Here is a 19,246-nt window from a genome sequence, read left to right as displayed (position 1 = left end):
TCAGAGAAATCAGAAACTGAAGTCTTAAACATGATTGTGCCATATCTGTAAATTAAAATGTATGAACATTTTCTACAGTACATACTTTTAACTACTTTCTTTTCAACACTTTGTGTCTTCATTGCTTTGGCAAGGCTTTTAGCATTAAAAAATATTCAGAATGAATAAGTGATGCTTTACGGCAGTATCTCTAGCAGCATTTGGATTGTTTCATATCTGTCAGCAAGGACATATAATTGTGGAATGAAGGACCAGTACTGAAAAAAAAATGCTTCTTTGGAAATTTATGAGATACCAATTTTAATTTTAGGAAAAACAACAAAGAATATATCTATCCAGGTCTGATATCCCTGGGACTATTTTATTAATTTCTCAGAAGATTTTTATGTTTTATAGTAGGGAATGAACCCTTTTTTCCCCTCCCCCTGGCCTAAGCAAACATTGTAGACAGTACGGGAAATGACCTTGACCTTGACTGACAGATATACTGTATGTAGGTGCTGTTGCCTAAACAAGTGGCTGAAGCATTTTTAAGTGCAGAACCTCCAGATAACATCTGAAGGCATTTCAACGAGACATTTCCCTAAACCATGGGTCGGCAACCCGCGGCTCCGGAGCCGCATGCGGCTCTTTGAGCCGTCTCCTGCGGCTCCCAGTCGCCTGGTGCACGTGCACCTCTTCGAACGGGCAGTGGTGCGTGCGCACCTCTCCCAAACTGTCACCGTCCCGTTTGCACAGCTGCCGCGTTCATCCATGTTTGACGAACGCAGCAGGTCTCTGAAAGGGACGGCGCGCACCTCTCCAAAGGGGAGACCCGTCGCCACGCAGGTGCCTCCCATTTTGCGCATGCGTGTGAGTGCGTGCACTTTTTGCGGCTCCCACTTTTTTGTTTGTGTGATGGAACTGGTTCTGAGTGGCTCTTTTCCTTTTTCCAGTTGCTGACCCCTGCCCTAAACTAAACCATAAAAAGGAGAAGCAGTTACAGCACATTTGGCCTTGCATGAATCTAGTATAGCCAATCTCAGCAAAAGTTTTAGCCATTCTCTAGAACTGATTTCATGTCAGTGAGGCTGACAATCACACATATTTTTGAACTGTTTTTAATGGTACATTAGTTATGTAAGACATTCTATCATATTAGAAGAGAATGCAAGTGTACTTTACTCAATTTTATGGTTCAGTTGCTAAGTCGTGTCCGACTCTACGACTCCACGGACCATAGCACACCATTTCTCCACTCTCCTCCATTGTCTGAGTTTGCCCAAATTAATGTTCACTGCATTGATGACACTACCTAACCCATCTCATCCTCTGCTGTCCCCTTCTTTTGCCTCCAGTCTTTCCCAATATCAGTGTCTTTTCCAATGACTCCTCTCTTGTCACTTGGTGGCCAAAGTATCTGAGCTTCAGCTTCAGCATCTGTCCTTCCAAATAACTTGACTGTTTCCTTTAAGACTGACTGTTTCAAATTCCTTGCAGTCCAAGGAACTCTCAAGAATCTTCTCCAACACCACAATTCAAAAGTATCAATTCTTCAGCGCTCAGCCTTCCTTATGGCACAACTCTCATGGTCATAGGCATAGCACTGAAGTAGTATTTTAATTTCATCTGAAGTATGAGAAATGTAGGAATTTCCTCTGCTAACCTATTCTATAATTCCCCTGTGGAACTGTTATCCCAGTTTGTTTGAACAACCTACCCTATATTAGGAATGGGTTGCAAGCCAGAGTTTGCTCTCAAATAAGTTCTTTGGTTTTGCTTAATATAAAATATTTACTGCACTACTGTAAGGAGAATAATTGATGACTTTCACATTGTACATATGAATTATTTCTTAGAAAATGCTCAGATAACTTCCATTTTTTTATTTAAAAGATTTGTATGGCAGCTTACCGGTATTTTAAAACACAACTCTAGGTGGCTCACAGCAGTTTGTATTTCGAGTGTTTTTTCCAAGAAATATAGTTGCTCCTTGGATAGTCTCTACCTTCTGTAACTACTGGATAAGTATCACCTGCTCCATAAATGCCCCATTACTTTGAAAGTCAGCTGTATAGAACGGCATCATGCTATATTATTCTAGAGGAAATACTGAGGATAACATGGCAGTTCTGTAGGAATGATTTGTACATGAATATTTTGCATTTAGAACTTGGATTTTTGTTCTTGAATATTTTTGTAAACAACATTTGGGTACGATTGTTTTGATCTATATTTTAGCTCCTGTCCTTATCCTTCCTATTCTTCAACAATAAAGATATATACAGTGCCTGGCTTGAAAAAAAACTTTAACTTGTTTTACCTTTTACCACTCAGAGTCCCCCTGTAACATAGATGGGCAATTTTAAAAAAATTGATAAAATAACTTTTTTTTCATAAAAGGCATCCTTTTCATTTACAAATTGTTTAATTTTGGCCAATGTTTCAGGGTACTTATTACTATTGTACAAAATTGTTGTATGCATACAATCTAGAGACATTTTAAATGAAAGGTTTGGCAGGAAGTCCTCAGGGAAAGGGCGGTATATAAATGTAAATAAATAAATAAATAAATAAATAAATTTGGTTTTTCCTTTTTATTTTCTGGATTATGAGACGGCTTTTCTTACATTAGCATTATGGAAATCAATAGGCTTGCTGTGTTAAATGTCACAAGTTGGCACTTGTGCACTGAGGACATTCTCAATATTTTTTCATACAGAGTTATGAATACAAATGTCCCAACTGCAGAAATTCCTGTTATGATTGGTACTAAACAATGAGTTACCAGTTCCAATTTAAGATAAGTAAATTTCTTTAACTGCAGTCTTAACTACATTGAGATTGATAAATAACACAGATAAATTTGACATATAAAATTCTTTCCAAAACCTGTAAAATATCTTTAACCCCGATTCCTAATATTTCTGGTATTTTGGATCTGTATTATTGACAAACCATTAACATTGGAATTAATTTGATCATTCATTTAACAATTTAACTGATTTATTTCTTAAACCAGAATTGGCCGAATTCATACAATGTGAAGCCAAAACTACACTGTGACTTATATGTGTGATTCTAATTGTAAACAAGCAATGATTCGTGCTATGTTGCCTTTAACTGCAGATTGTTGTGAATATAATATATATGAACATACTTGCTTTAGGCACAGACTATATATACCAGATTTTTAACTGATTTTTAGACAATCCTATAGACCATTATATGTATTTTGAGTTGTGTCAGTGAAGCTGTCAGAGAAAGAACTAGAATCATTAGATACAGGAATGCATGTTCTACAAAAAAGGGTGAAGACATATATAGAAATCTAAATGGAAGCATTTGAAAAAACAAAGGAAATTGGAATATATACCTGTTTTCAGTTGATTTATAAAGTACTATTCAAAAATATTTATCATTCCTAGTTTAGTCATAGTCATAGAGGGCCTTGCATTATTGAAACCCAAGTGGATAAAGTCAACAGATAACAGTTGACCAATTCCTTCAGGTTTATCAGGGAAATGATAAATGCCTCCTAAGAGAAGGGTATTTTAACTGTAAGGAGGAATTATTTATTTTATTTTTATTTTAATTCCATTTATATCCCGCCCTTCTCCGAAGACTCAGGGCGGCTTACAAGCTTAGCAGTATGACAGGTCTTTAAAAGTTAACCTTGCCTTAGGAAAGAAAGCTAGAATTAAATTGAAAATGTTACAAGAAGCTAAGGGAAACAAAGGTTTTGGTTTGCCAGAGTGGGTTTTATATTATCCAACATCAGTGCTAACATGGATAAAAGAATGGATAACCCTCAGAAATGAAAGATTGTTATATTTGAAGGGACGTGACTTACAACTCGGTTGGTATGGTTTCTTATGGTATGTGAAAAATAAAATTCATCAATATTTTCAAAACCACTATATTAGAAATGCAGTGTTATTAACATGGGAAAAAATAAAATGTAAAATATATTTGAAAATTCCAGGATGGCTTTCAACAATGGAAGCATTCACACATCCAAATCTAGTCAGTCTTGAGAAAATATGGACAAATATATTCTGAATTCTAAAGGGAACTTAAAATCTAGACAAGAGATGGAAAATCAGGGTATTGATCTATCATGGTGGTCACATTTACAAATGCAAGTGAGATATGATAAAGATGTTAAAGTGTATGGATTTTATAAAAAGCAGATTTTGTTTGATCAGATATTACTAACCTCTGATGAAAAACAAATTAAGAAAACGTATAACTTTCCATTAAATTTGAAAATGGAAGACAAAAGAAACAATGATACATGGGCAAAGAACTTTGGATACTATAGAAATTTAGAGAAATGGCAAAGCCTGTGGGAAAGAAATTATTAAATTGACAATATCAACCTCTTATAAAGCAAATCTATACAAAATGTTTTATAGATGGCAGTTGCCATCAGCAAGATTAGCAAAAATGTTTAAAAATATGTCAGATAAATGTTGGAAATGTAATCATAAACCAGGTACTTATTATCATGTGTGGTGGACATGCGTTAAAGCAAAGGGATATTGGACAAAAATACATACTTGGCTAGAAAAGATGCTGGGGAAACATAGAGTTTAAACCTGAACTTTTTTTATTAGGTGTAATGCCAGAAAAGCTTGATAAACAAAGGGTGTATTTGATTTGGCATGTTACAACAGTGGCAAGAATTATTTTTGCACAATATTGGAAAGATGAAGAAATACCAGAAATAATTAAAAAAATACTAGACTGTGCGGAAATGGACAGACTTACTTTGAGGTTGAAAGAAAAAAGAAGAAACAGAATATTTTCAAATTTGGGACTTATTTTATCAATGTTTGGAGAAACGAACTAGGGATTAGGAATTTAATTTGTATTACTGAATGATAAATTCAGACAACATGTTTGTTGAATAAGCACTGTTGAATTGTATTAAAAATTCATTAAAAACTTATATAAAAAAGTTAACTTTGCCTTGACATGGATAATTGTACTAGCTGTGAGCTTACAGGAAATACTCTTTTCCTGGGCAAGGTGCTTTGCCAGATATAGCTGCAAATAAAATTCAGTCGTTCCGGAGAATCAGTTTCAAGCCTTCTATTGATTTAGCATGAATTATGGCCATTGTCATAATCACCAATGCCGGAGGATGGATTTGAGGAGAATCATGTTAGCTATTGAATGTTCTAAATCTATGCAGCTTGGCCCGCATCATCTGGAATGCAATATACTACAGAAAAGCAAAGAATGATAATTACTGTGCTCTGCAGAGCTATCTGTGAGTGACAATATATGTGGCCTTCATGTCAGACTGGCTATCAGCTGAGATTAATTCACAAGAGGCCACATTTTTTGGACAGATTGCCTAGTTCTAATTATCCATCTTGTAATCTCTAGGCTACAGCTGGAACATTTTATACATGGAGTTATCTGTTAAGAAATAGCCATTTGAAATATAGATGTTGAACTGCTGTGACTAACATGCTGGGAGACCACTTCTTGCCAGTGTTTAAGATTAAACAATTGAAATGGCTTCCAGTCAATTTCTTACTTATAATTCAACATACTGGTGCTTCTTTTCAAAGTTGTCTGCAATTTAGAATAGTTGAGGATCATCTGTAGCCCTATTTGCAGAGATATATATTTACTTTTCTATACATTAAGACTATTTATATTCCTGTCATCCAAGATAAAGGAGATAAGTCTCAATAGTGACATTCTGAGTAGAGAATGCTATTCCTAGACAACATAATCAAGTCCTATTTTATCAGATGAAAATAATTCCAATTTTCCAGATCTTTTGATAATTTCTGTCTCTGAAATTGGTTTTGTGCTTTTTTCACTTCTATTTTTATTTAAGATGTAGTTTCAATATGGTGACTGTTTTGTGTTTACGGTTAGGTTTTATTTTAATATATGCTTGTCAAGAAGGCAAAGATTCTTTGAAGGCTGGTATACATAATAAATAAATGAATGTCATTCTCTTGTTGTGAAAAGCTGGCTTTTTGGAGTTATCCGGGATATCTTAAATAAATCCTTTAAAATATAGCTTGACAAAGGCAACTATGCAATGCACCAAAATTAGCAGAGTTTATTATCCTGTGATGCTCTGCACTTCAAAACATGGATTATTAAAAATGCTAATTATACATGTCGCCTTCATTGCTTTAAATCTGGAATGTAAGAACTATTTTTACAACCATTAAAGGTATGTATGTGTCCTCTCTCTGGCATAAATCTTGTTTTCTTACAAAATGGATCACAAGATTAAAAAACAAGGATTCTTTTTCTTTTTGTTCCAATCTCTTTTACTTGGACTCTTCTGAATTTTTTACATATTAAAAATATTTTTAAATGGTGATACCATTACAGACTGCTAGATAAAACCAAACGGATTAACAGATTAAGTATATTTGAAATTTGTAAAGGAGTTTCAGCTTTCAGTTACCAATAGAGCTCTTATATCTTAGGTTAACTTTAACTAAGGAGCAATTGTTTTAGCAACCGTTAAAAGTGTATAAAAAAACTTCAGGCAAACCAAGCTTTGAATTTCCTCCAAATCAAAAACCCTGTGGATTATATTTCTCAGACTATTCAATCTGGAAAACAAATTGAGGTATACTTTATGTGCAGGGACTCCAAAGCTATAATTTCAAGTGCTTTAAACACTGAAATCACTACAGCTATTCTTTTCTATATTAAATTAGACATGCTTAAATCAAATGTAATAGATGTAGAAGGGATAATTTTGCTATGCAGGTTCCCTTTTCTTATGAATTCAGAAGCTGATCACACACAGACTTCAAATCGGTGGAGAATTAACAATGGTAGCTTTTTGTTTCTATTTATTAAAAAATGCTTACTGTATTCTTAACTTCTATTTATACAATGCTTGTTAACATCTATAGAGTTTGATTACAAAAACTATAAATACTGACTCAAAAATAAAGCCCTTGGATGTAATGGTGTTACAGAACCCATGTGGAAGAGAGAAATATTGAAACATGTGCTAGCACTATGTTAGTAGCCATCTTCAGATTCACAAAGTAAGAAACATTTATTGTAATAATGAAAGGAGTATAAGCATCCGGGGTCTTTTTTTTGCAAGTCAACAGTTTATTAAGGGATCAGTACATACCAGTAGGAGTCACTCTAAGCTTAATAGAAAATTTAAGAAATTAAAATAAGGCATATTTGCATCCAATGCACTAATTAATTTTAATAAAGTAGTTGATTTTCCTGATTAAAGAGCACCAGCACTGGTGCTTCTTAAAACAGCTGTTTTCTAAGTAACTACCCCACAAAAGAATTACTGTAAGCCAATTCATTTACTAAAAGTTTCCTTAAGTTCTGAAATAACAAAACATTTAGTCATTGGCGTATTGGACAGATTTGTTGGACTAAACTGAAATTCTAATATAAGGCACAACGCATACCACACACCTCACAAAAATTAAACAAATTTAACATAGTACAGATAGACTCGATGTACCATAGTATTATGGCATGACAAGTATTTTAGATTATGTAACTGTTTCATGTGCCTCAGAATTTTGCTGAATATCTTCTAGGACACAAGGGGTCTGAAATTCATATCTTTTTAGTCTCTCCAGGGCAGAAATACAAATAGTTGGCCAACTCTGAGGCAGCAGTGTGGTGGTTTAAAGTAAGGGTTGCAATTAAATAGATCCCAATTCAAGTCGTCAGTAATGGAAATTTACTAGATGCCTCACTACTATTTTCTCAGCTCAAGGCTTGCTATTGAAAGTTACATCCCCACATACCGTATTTAATATGCTTTGGGTTTCTGAAGGAAACATGGGATGTATATTATTATATCTGATTGACTTTTGACTCGATCAAAGTTTATTTATAATCCAAGACAGAAAGGGTATACAGATTCAGTGCAGAGAACTAAATCTTAAGTGTGCATATTTTTCAATGTGTACAGCTACCGTACAGGTAGTCCTCAACTTAGGACCACAACTGAGCCCAGAATTTATGTCGCTAAGTGAGAAATCTGTTCAGCGAGTTTTGCCCCATTTTACCACTTTCCTTGCCCCATTCATTTGTTAAATGAATCACTACAGTTGTTAAAATTAGCGGCAGGGTTGTTAAGTGAATCAGGGTTGTTAAGTGAATCTCGCTTCCCCACTGACTTTGTCAGGTCCCAAAAGGGGGATCACATGACCCCCCCAGGACACTGCAACCGTCGTAACTACGAACCAGTTGCCAAGCATCCCAATATAAATCACGTGACCATGGGGATGCTGCAAGGGTCACAAAGTGTGGAGGGGAAAAATGGTCATAAGTCACTTTTTCCAGTGCCGTTGTAATTTCGAGCAGCCACCAAATGAACTTTTGTTGAGAACTACCTGTCTTTTCAAGGCTTGGAAACACCGGAAGTCTGGCTCAATCCCAAGTAGTACCGTCTCCCTTGCAGGCTACCATGCCCATGCCGCCGCCGCCGCCGCCGCCTTCTTGCAAGTAAAGCTGAACAGGAGGAGGGTCTCGGCGGCTGCGAGCCCCAAACCCGCTGATGCGCTCTCTCCCCACCCCGGTTACAAATGCCACAGCCATTGCTGGCGGCCCCGCCAAAGCCCGGCGCAGCCTTTCGCCTCCGAGAGCCGCGCGACTCGCACCAGAACGTCCAAGCCAAACTCCCACGCCGCCGCGCGCGCCGTCCCTCGCTTTCTTTTTAAAGGGCTGGCGGAGCGCTCAAACCCGGAAGTGGCCAGCTTGTTTCCTTTTTCCGGGAAGGTCCCATTCGCAGCATCGGCGTTTCAGCCGGGGGGGGGGAAGGAGAAACGGTTTCATCGAGTCCTCTCGCTAACGATCCAAATCGGGATTTCCATTGAGGATCTCGACTTCGAAAGGAGATTTCGAGCCCCGAGTCCTAGAAAGGAACGGCAGGGAGCGTCATCAGGCGCTTGCCAGCCTTTCTTTACTCAAGCCTTGCCCCCCCCCCGTTTCCCGCTCCTTCGCCGTTGGTTTCGCCCAGGGGGGCAGATACTGTTACAATGTGTAGACTGGGACAACTCGGGCACTTTCATTCCCTTCTTGGAGAGGCAGAGAGGAAGCCAGGCCGCCTTAAGGTGGAAGCTCTTGTTTTGTTTTGTTTTGCTTTGCTTAGCGCTTATCCTTTCCCCGCTTTTATCTCTTTTTTTCCTCCTTCCTGGTAATTTGCACTTCGGTTTCCTTGCCTCCCCGTGAAAAAGGGGCAACTTGCGGTATTTCAGGGTGAGATTCGCCAGAGCGATCCGGTGCCTCTTGCTGTTGCTCCTTCCCAAGGTCTGCTGCTTGATTCGCATTCCGAAATACTCCCTAGTGCAGGGGTCGGCAACCTCGGCTCTTTTATGACTCGTGGACTTCAACTCCCAGAATTCCTGAGCCAGCCAAGCTGGCTCAGGAATTCTGGGAGTTGAAGTCCACGAGTCATAAAAGAGCCGAGGTTGCCGACCCCTGCCCTAGTGAGTAGTAGGAAGGAGAGGACTGATCTTGGGGAATTCCCTTCGGCTTTCTGATTTCGCCGCTCGGGGCTGCCAAGGGCTGGAAAAGGGTTTGGAGAAAGGCTGGAGGAGTCGAGAACGGGGGTGGGGGTGGGAGGTTGGGTTTTGTTCTTGGCTTTTTTTTTTTTTTTTTGGAAAAGTTGAGTTGCCTCTCAGTTTAATGTACTTGGCATGTCACTGCATCGGTTGGTTGGTTGATTGACTGGATGCAGACCCCGAGGGTAAGCCGCTCCTGCTGCTGCTGATCAAACATTGAGTTAACATTTTCTTTCTCTTCCCGTCCGTCCCCCAAAGTAGTTTTTTTTTTTTTGCTTTTCTCTTTTTAGGATCATCGTAATTCACTGCATGTTTTACACTTGCACATGGCGATAGGATCTGCCCTTGAACGGCTGTTGTAAAGTCATATTTTTCCCCCCCAATACGTCATTGATTTATCAGCTGTATGAGCAGTTCCTCCCAGGCTTCATTTCTTGTGAAAATGAAAACCGGGCTGGCAGCGGGTACTTTTGTATGCAAATCTATTTCAACTGTTCTATTCATCACAGGACTTGCCAGCAGTATGTAGATCTGTCTGCCATACTTGCTCGGCATATTTGTATCTTTTAATTTAAACCTATACATCTGTTTTCTGAGTTGGTTTGATAATATATATTTCAGTGTGCATTGTAGGAACTGTATAATGATTTTGCTACAGTTGAATGGAAGACAGACTGCCAAGAAGTCTGTGTGTTGCCCTTTCAGCTTTATGTCTCTGGGAGTAGGTTACTCATATATTTAAGTAGCTTAACTTTCTATTAATACTTGCATGGATTTTTCTACTCCCTTATTTTTATGAAAGGAGGAGTATGGCCTGCAAATACAAACAGTAATTTATATTTTACAGATAGGCCAAGATGAAATGTGATCTTATTAAATATTTTTCTTACAAGACCAAATTTGAAATAATCAAATGCAATAGTATTCATTTGTGTCCCACACATGAGCAAAGTCACATTATAAAATAGTCATGAAAATAAAATAAAATGATCATTTGTTTGTTTTTGCATTTGTCTTAATTTAAATGTCATTTGCTTAGAAACCTATCACAGACTGTGTGTTTGGCATTATATAAGTTAACTGCAGATATTTTAGTTTTGGAAATAAAGCTGTGGAAGTTATAAAATTTGAAGCAGAACTCATTCCCCCCTTTTTGTTTTAAGAGGAAATGAATCATTGGTTGAGATGATTTAAGAGCTAGTTTGACACCATGGTATAAGGCTTGAACTCAATCAGTATATGTTATATTCTGATCATAGGAATGCACTGCTTTGTTATAGGGAAGAATGCAAAACTCTGTTAAGTACTATTAAGAACCATACAATCCAGATGTGAAAATATTGGGCCAAATTTGAGTTTGCAGGATTTCTTGCCCTTGTGTATGCAGTATCGATTAATTCTGTGTGCTCTGCCTCTATTGAAAACAACTACTTGTTGCAACTTGAAGAAGAAAGGTAATGCCACCAGCAACTATTGCAATCTGCATTTAAATATTTTTTGAATGAACATCTAGGCTGCAGTCCTAAAGTCACTTATAAAACAGTAAACTTGGAATTCTTAAACTTTGCAAATACAAATGATAAATTTCCAGTTTGATTAGTGGTGAGGCGCTAGGCTAGAACATGAGAAACCACAAGTGAAAAAGTCCTGCGTTAGCCATGAAAGCCAGCTGGGTAACTTTGGGCCAGTCATTCTCTTTCAGCCCAACCCATCTTACAGAATTGTGGGTAAACAGGAGTAGGAAGGTGTGTTGAATGTGTTCGCTGCCATAAGTTATTTGTAAAAATAATAAAGGCAAAATACAAATAAATAAAATAAAAATAAATTTGTGGGACAGCTCCACATAAATAATGCTTCCATTTAGGTTAGGCTTTGGCAGAAAATAAATAGGCACCAGCTTGGCTCTGGCAAAGCTGCAGTGGTGTCAGTATATTTGCTCCAGCTTTGCTTGCCTGGGCAAGCCCGACTGCTTTTAAAACTAATTGCAGATCCCCCTCACATAACCCCTGGAAATCCGGAGAACCCCTTCAATAATCACAGTTGAAGCTCAATGCAACTTATTTTATTTTTATTCTTAAAAAATAATCTTTATTAATTATTTACAGTAAAATTGACAACAGAATAATACATAGGGGAAGGGACAAGGGGTTTAAAGACACAAACCATATAATCACATAGTAGAAATCGTGAAAAACAGATAAAACAGACCAAAAGTTATATCTACTCTTCTATTAACAAAAAGTATATCATCCCAGCTAAACTTTCCAATATGCTTATCATTAGAAAAAGAAAAAAGAAAAACAAAAAAAACAAAAACAAAACTACCATTGGTCATATCTTATCAACCTTGTAGGCCTAATAAATTACACAAATCAATTGAGTGGGCAATCTCATCACTTGTCTCCTAAATTGAGCCTTCTTTTAAGCCATACAAAACATTTGTTCCAACTTATGTTATATAGTGATTCACATTTATCTTTTAAAATGTATGTTAACCTGTCCATCTCGGCACAGAGGAGAATCTTTATTATCAAATGATCAGGGGGTATATCTGGGTCCTTCCACAATTGGGCAAAGGCCATCCTCGCCGCTGTTGAGACATGAACAAATATATACCAATCTCTTTTGTCAATATTGTCTGGTCTTATACCCAGTAAGTAGAGGTCTGGCTGCATAGGGAAGCTCACGCCGGTTATTTCCAACAGCCACTGTTGAATTTTTCTCCAATATTGTCTGGCATATAAACAGGTCCACCATTGGTGGAAGAAGGTGCCCTTGGCTGAGCAGCATTTCCAGCATCTGTCAGAAGATCCTGGAAACATTTTAGTGATTCTAACAGGGGGGAGATACCAACAGTAGATCATTTTATAGAAATTTTCCTTAAAGGAGGAGGATAGAGTCAGTTTCATGGTCTTATTCCATAAGTTCTGCCACATATTAAGCTGTATTGTCCTCCCGATATTTTTCCCTCAGGCAATCATCGTGTCTTTTACAATCTCTTCCTCCATGAAACTGGACAGCAGAAGATTGTATACGTTAGAGATAAATTTCCTTTGACTACCCAAGAGGAGCTTATAGAATGATTGTAATTGAAGAGTGATACCATAGTCTTGTTTGTCTCTAGCGGTTCTAGTTTGTATTTGGGCATAGGACCACCAATCTATGTTGCATCCTCTAATTTGAAGATCGGCTCTGGATCCAAGTCTCCCACCTTCATCCAACAAGTCACCATAGGTCCAATTTCTCTTTATGCTGTGTACAGTCGGGAGGGTCACTGCTTCTAGCGGAGATACCCATTTGGGGATCTGTGTATACACTTGTTTTTTAACTGCATCCCAAACCCTTTGCAAATTTCCTCTAATGTAATGAGTGGTAAAATACTTAGATTGCTTATCCTTCTGTGGCCATAAAAAAAGAATGCCAACCTCGCTGCAAATCATACCCTTCGAGTGTCAAAATAAGTTTTCTTGAAAGGGTCACCCAATCTTTTATCCAAACCAAGGAAGAGGCTTGGTAATAAAGCTCCCACATAGGGAGCCCCAAGCCACCTTTTCTTTTATGCTCCTGCAACATTTTCCTTTTTATATGAGGTTTTTCCCCTCACCAAATAAATTTACCCAAAATTTGATCTAATTTCCTAAAAAAAAAATCCCCAATCTTGCAGGGGCCATTTCGGTAGGATATGAGCTTTTATTGCGGCAATTGTACCCAAGAGCGAGATCTGTATATGCCGCCATCTATCCAAATGCAACTTATTTTAGAGGAACATATATAGTAGCCTTCCAACATTGGACAATCTGGCTGAGAATGATGGGATTGAATTGAAACAGTTATGGAAAGTCCACTGGAGAAGACACACAGCAAGCTAGGGTTGCACCTGACTTAAGAATTAAGTCCATAATCACATTTTCTTTTAATAGTAAAGGTATACTTTAGCATTTCCCCACAAAACACACTCCCATTGTTGTTGAGATTATAAATTCCAGAATTTCAGGTATCACAGTCAAAGATCAAGTTGGCTTGAAATTCTGAGAATTACAACCACAATTCCTGGATAATGATAATGATTCCTTTAGTTTAATCTCTTCTGTGGAGTGAATATTATGAGTTCTCGTGGCACAATGGAAAACCTAAAAATATCATAACAAAACCTGTGTTTAAAGATAGAACTATATACTAGTGAAGTAAATAAGGTTGATGTCATATAAGCAGAGCACTGAATATAATTACAGATTCCGATAAGTTTAATCATCTGTAAGTTTCACTCTTGATTGATGAAATGCTACATGAAAGTTCAGGTGAGGCTTGAAAATTGGTGAAGATTTTTAATGGCTAGAGCTCCTTGATATTGGGGTTTAACAATATATAATCTTATAACAATATAAGGTTTTGCACATATATTACTTGCAGACAACCTAATGGACTTTTCTATCTGAGACAGATGCTTCTCTCTTTGGGTAAAGGTATATAATATCCAAGATTACATTAAGTTAGTTTATTTTGACATCTGAACCAGGAAATTCTTCAATTGCGTTTTCCTTTTCTTAGTATTAAAAATATAATTAAAAATTGAGACCCTGGCCCTTCATGACACAAAAATTATCGGTTGCCCACCCGTCTATTAAAGAAATGTTGACTAAATGGCATAAAAAGGTAAAGGTTTTCCTATCCAGTTGTGTTGGGGCAGGAACGAGCTCACTCCATGGCATGGCACTCAGGTTTTGAATCTGGGCTGTCAGCTTTCCAGTTGACAAGCTCAGCGCCTTTAACCACTGCGCCATTGTGCCCCTCTAAATGGCATACTTTCATTTTAATTCTCAATGTTGTACTGGAGGCATGTTTGGGGTGCTTTTATTGACCTCTCCTCCAGTTAGAGCATCATAGTAATCCAAATTTTTGTGAATTGTTGATCATATGGAAAAATCCTATTGTTGCATCTGTAGGGTAGGCTTTTCCATCCCAATTTCACTCACTCACACACACGTACACATATTTGGGAAAGGTTTTAAATAGAAAAATGCAATTATATGTTTTTAAAAAACCCATATTTGATTTTACAATTGTATGTTACACTTCCTTTATCTGGATATACATTTCAGTCAATCATTAAAAAAACTTCTCATAATTATTTCTTCTCAGGTAACAAGATAATGAAGGTGTATTGTGTTTTTATATTTAATATCAAAAGTTATTGTATAATATGTTGATAGAAGAGGTGTTGGCTTTAGATTTAACCCAGATGTTAACACTTTCTTTCTGAATTCTCAAAAAACATTGCAAATGTAACTCACACTAGAAAATGTTCTTCATGTTTCTTAAAGTAAGACTAACTTACAGGAATTAGACTTCTAAAATTTCTCGGTTCTAGGAGCTGTCTTAAATTCTTGCTTTTCATGATGCTTAATCACATTCCCTGATCTCGTGGATTTTCACATCTCTGCCTTAAAAAATTGATTTCATCATGTTTTTGATATTTTGGGGATGGACGAAGGAGAGGAAATATATCTTTATCCAGTTTAACAAATTATGTGCAGCTGTTCTATATTTTAGTATACTGTGAGAATAATGAATACATAAACAGAAGAATCAGGGTAATCAGTAAAATGTAATAAGTGGAGTTTACTTCATATTTGTATGGCTATAAGGTTCAAAAATGATCAGTTATTTTTTGTGGTTGTTTGGTAATATTAAGTTGTGGAATGCATGCTTCCAATGAAAGACTGCTAAAAATCACACATTGTACCAGCATATTTTAGTGGTTTGAATTGTGGATGGTCTGCAGTCTACAAACTGGAGGCCCAGGAGCTGAAGGCAGATTTTCCACCACCTGTAGGAGTTCAAGGTGACACATGCTGAAAAAAAATCTTTATTTTGTCCTTGAAAAAAATACAAATTGAATGCTGGAGAGATAGAGATCAGGACAAATTGTCCAAGCAGAGCTTGGTGGTGATTTGTATTTGGCTGCTCTTGTTCCCAATCCAGTCTTAACATACTTAAATGCTATCTTAATATAGATGAATGATTATTCAAGTTTAGCTTGTTTTGTTGTAAGATTTCTCTGCCTCTCTTTATAAAAGAATGTGATATATATTTCTTCTTCCTCCAGTAGCTTTTTACTCATTATGCCTTCAGCAAGCTGTTCCATTGAATAAAAAAATTAAGTGTTCAAACATCAAAGACTTTTGTGGCCTCTTGAAGATTAACAAATCCATTTCAGTATAGGCTTTCCAGGAGTAGTCCATTTCATCTGGGCCACATAAGCTGATGCTGTTATACATATGTTATCCTTTAAGGAGCCTCAAGACCTTGATTTAAATTTGGTACAACAGAGTAGCATGATTATGTCTTTGGCTGTTGTTTAATTCAGTGAAACTGCCTAAGACAAATCAAGCTGCCACTCTTGTGTTTATCAAGAATCCACTGCATTTTAGATGTTATAAAATTAGATCAAACAGAATATCTACATGAGAAAAATATGGCTTATCTGCATGGAGCAACTTTTCAGTTCACTTAGTTGAAGTAAACTTTACCATATGAATGGTAAAATGGTGTAAACTAGAATTTTTGATTGGTTCTCAGTAGGAAAGCTCTAAATAGCCCTAAATAGCACTTACTGTATATACGATGGAATGATTGTTCCTGTTTCACTGGTGATGATTTTGGAAGCAGCCTACACTTACAAATTTTAATGATTTTTAAGAGCTGTAGATATTTACTGATAATAATGTGTTCTAAAAATGTCTTGATGATAGTTTTTGAGCCTTTTGTGAGAAGACTTGGTGACTAGCTTATTGTAAACAGAATGACAGCTATAAGGTGAAGTAAGGAGGAGAAGGACCTTTTGCTGAATTGTCTCCTGTTAAACCAATTTCGAATTGTTTTAAAATTGCAGTATCAAAATGTGGCCATTATAGCTACTGAATTTTGGCAGCATGATCTCAGGGTATTTCAGGACCTGCAAATAGAATGCTGGGGCATATAATCTGCAAACTATGGTTTAGTCCACAGCTGGGCAATTAATTTTCCCGAGGAGCCACATGAGAAACTGGGACTGTTGTGGTGGATCGAACCAATAGTGCGGTAAAGGTGCGTAGGAACGCACCCATGCACATAGGTAAATTTAAAAAAATAGTAATCACATTCAAAATAAAAGCACTGCAGTTGTATTGAGTGCACTTATTTGCATTTGATTTCTAATTTCTGATTAACCTCACATGAGCCACATAGGGAAGCTAAAGGGGTGGATGTGGCCTGAGGGCTGTAAAATGCCCAGAATTGTTTAATCCAGACTGTTAGTGATTCATTAAATAAGATGCTGAAACATCAGCCATTAAAAGCTCCATTTCAACGTGTCTTGCTGGTGCCTTACATCAGAGGTCCCCAACCTTTAAGCACCAGGGACCAGTTCCATGGAGAGAGGTTTTTCCGTGGACTGGAGGGGGCGTGGTTTCATGTACTGCCTGCATCCTGCAGATGGGTTTTGTTTGTTTGCGTGGACCAGTTTCTGGCATGCCGGGGTGCAGTGCCGGTCCATGGACCAGGGGTTGAGAACCCCTGCCTTACATTACAAGGTTAATATTACCTTCAGTTTCATCCATGAACCACATAAAAATTAACAGTCACTTCATGGCCCCAGGCCAGTTCCATTAGAACCAAGCAAACATAATGTGAACTAGTTTTGCATTTGCAAACTTTGTATGATAACAGTCAGCTCATCTTAAACTATTTTTTTCAACCAGAGTCAATATCAGGAAGGCAAAAGCTACTCTGAAGTTCAGTGCTCCTGAAAATCAGAAAAATGTTAACTTAGCCTTCCCTTTTCCCCTTTTCTGAAACTGAAGGGTATAAGATTCTCATAACAGAATTGCGTTTACTGGAGTAAGAACTAGAGAGGAGTACAACAGACATTATACTGTACTAACTAAATGAAATCACTTCTGGCACTTCAAAAATATTTGATTGGGAAATGTTCTGGATTTACTACCAAACTCAAAGCCATCCTAGTTTTGAAGTTATTGTGTTAATGTGGCCTGAAAAATTTGAATAACTTTAGAATGCCAGAGAAAAATAGGCTCGGTCTTAGAACTTGACTTCATCTGTAGTATTAAGTCACTTTTCCAATAGGTTTGAAGTTGGCTTATCATATTGCATAAAGCAAGCCAATTGGGGTTTGTTAAAATGACTTGGCGTGATGTACAAGCCAAGCCAAAGTGTGATAGGATGAAACTCTTCCAGTAGCAGATTTGGGAGTATTAATGAAAAGCTGATAATCATGCATTAGTTAATAAATTGTTTCTTTATTGCCATGGGAGGATCATTTTCTTCATCAAATATAAATGACATTGGTCAACATTGAGGAATGAGTAAATGTTGAATTGCACCCAGAAGCTTGCTGGTAACCAATATGATTTATGAAATAGAGATGTTACATAGGCATAATGAGCCCTCCTCCCTCCACTGTTCATGCCCTTGTATTCTGAACCAGACTAGCTTTACAGACACCCCATGTAGACCATATTGCAATAACTCACGTGCAAACTGGCAATGGCATAAGCAAGAGTAAGAATAGGCTTCTTGCTCTAGGAATGAGTACTATTAGCGCACTATTTGGATTTGTACAAATGGCTTCTTGATGACAGCTGTCACCTGTTTCTGAAGCAGAAACTAAGAATTCAGAAAGACCCCCAAGTGGGTCATTGGCCCTAAATGGGGGGATGCTAGCCCATCCAGCCCCAAGGATGGAACATATCAGAATCTTTAAATATTACTTAACTTTCTGTACAGATACAGTTAACAGTTTTAATGTTAAATTCATAGTTTCTACTTTATTTCAAACTTTTCCTAACAGGTAAGGGAAGCCCATGATGGGAGTCATACCTGCTTCCTGACAACACAAAGAGTCACACAGAAAGATCATGGGGAGATCTGCATTTTAAAGGTACAATACATTGTGTAGCATGGCTCATTCTGCTTGTCTAACTGTCTTATCTATCTCAACTGTTTGAAAGAAGAATATTGGAAAGTCTGTACATTATTGAGGTGTTTATAATGAAATGTAAGAAACGGTATGGAAACAATGCCTTGTATTCCCAGATGAAATTACTATCAATACAGGAATTAACACACATATTTGAATTGAAATCAACTTAGCTAATATTGCTGTTCGCATTTTCTTGGAAATAAACTCCACTTAATGAATTATATATATTATGGAACATAGTATAACCCCATTATATTGTTTCTTAAAATAGTATATAAAATCTATTTCTTAGATTTTAATGATGAATCCAGTCTGCCAGTTTGTAAAACACTTCAGAGATTTTTCTACCTTGAGAACCTCATTAAATGTAACTATTTTCAATTGCTCTTATTGGGATTGCATTTCTTAAGTTTAACTGTTTTAATATTGGAATTGATTCACCACCTTTCTATTCATTTAAGGGTACAATAAATAAAGTTGAATTATCCTCATGTCATTCTCAGCTATTGCCTTTGAGGCATTACTAGATCAGAGCTTAGTTACCGAACCTGGGTGGTCCCTCTAAAACACCTTTTACTTTTTTTTTAAAAAAAAATCTGAAATGCTAACAGAAATGCCACTCACAGGATGAGTTTTGAGAATGGAGTAACTTGAAGCAATAAAACAAATTAGTGAAGTAGCCGAAGGACCACTCGGGACGACAGGCTAGTTCAACAACAGGTTTATTAAGAGCAAGGCAAAC

At 37.1% G+C, this 19,246-nt stretch overlaps 1 protein-coding gene across 2 annotated transcripts in view; it reads left to right on the top strand.

Annotated features, from left to right (window-relative positions):
- Positions 1–9,049: 9,049 nt before the first annotated feature.
- FAM53B (family with sequence similarity 53 member B) overlaps positions 9,050–19,246 on the top strand; it is a 147,327-nt gene continuing 137,130 nt past the window's right edge. Inside the window, exons 1-2 of one of the 2 annotated variants that reach the window (XM_083364527.1) lie at positions 9,050–9,074; positions 18,373–18,462. The gene's annotated coding sequence lies outside the window, so the exon portion shown is untranslated. Of the gene's footprint in view, positions 9,075–16,602; positions 16,639–18,372; positions 18,463–19,246 lie in introns of those variants that run through there. The other variant, XM_083364526.1, reaches the window with a different exon arrangement.

This window comes from Vipera ursinii (assembly GCF_947247035.1).
Source record: "Vipera ursinii genome assembly, chromosome: 5".
In the NCBI taxonomy this organism is placed as follows: Eukaryota; Metazoa; Chordata; class Lepidosauria; order Squamata; family Viperidae; genus Vipera; species Vipera ursinii.
The sequence above is the reverse complement of the archived record's forward strand: the minus strand, read 5'-3'. Positions and strand labels throughout refer to the sequence as shown.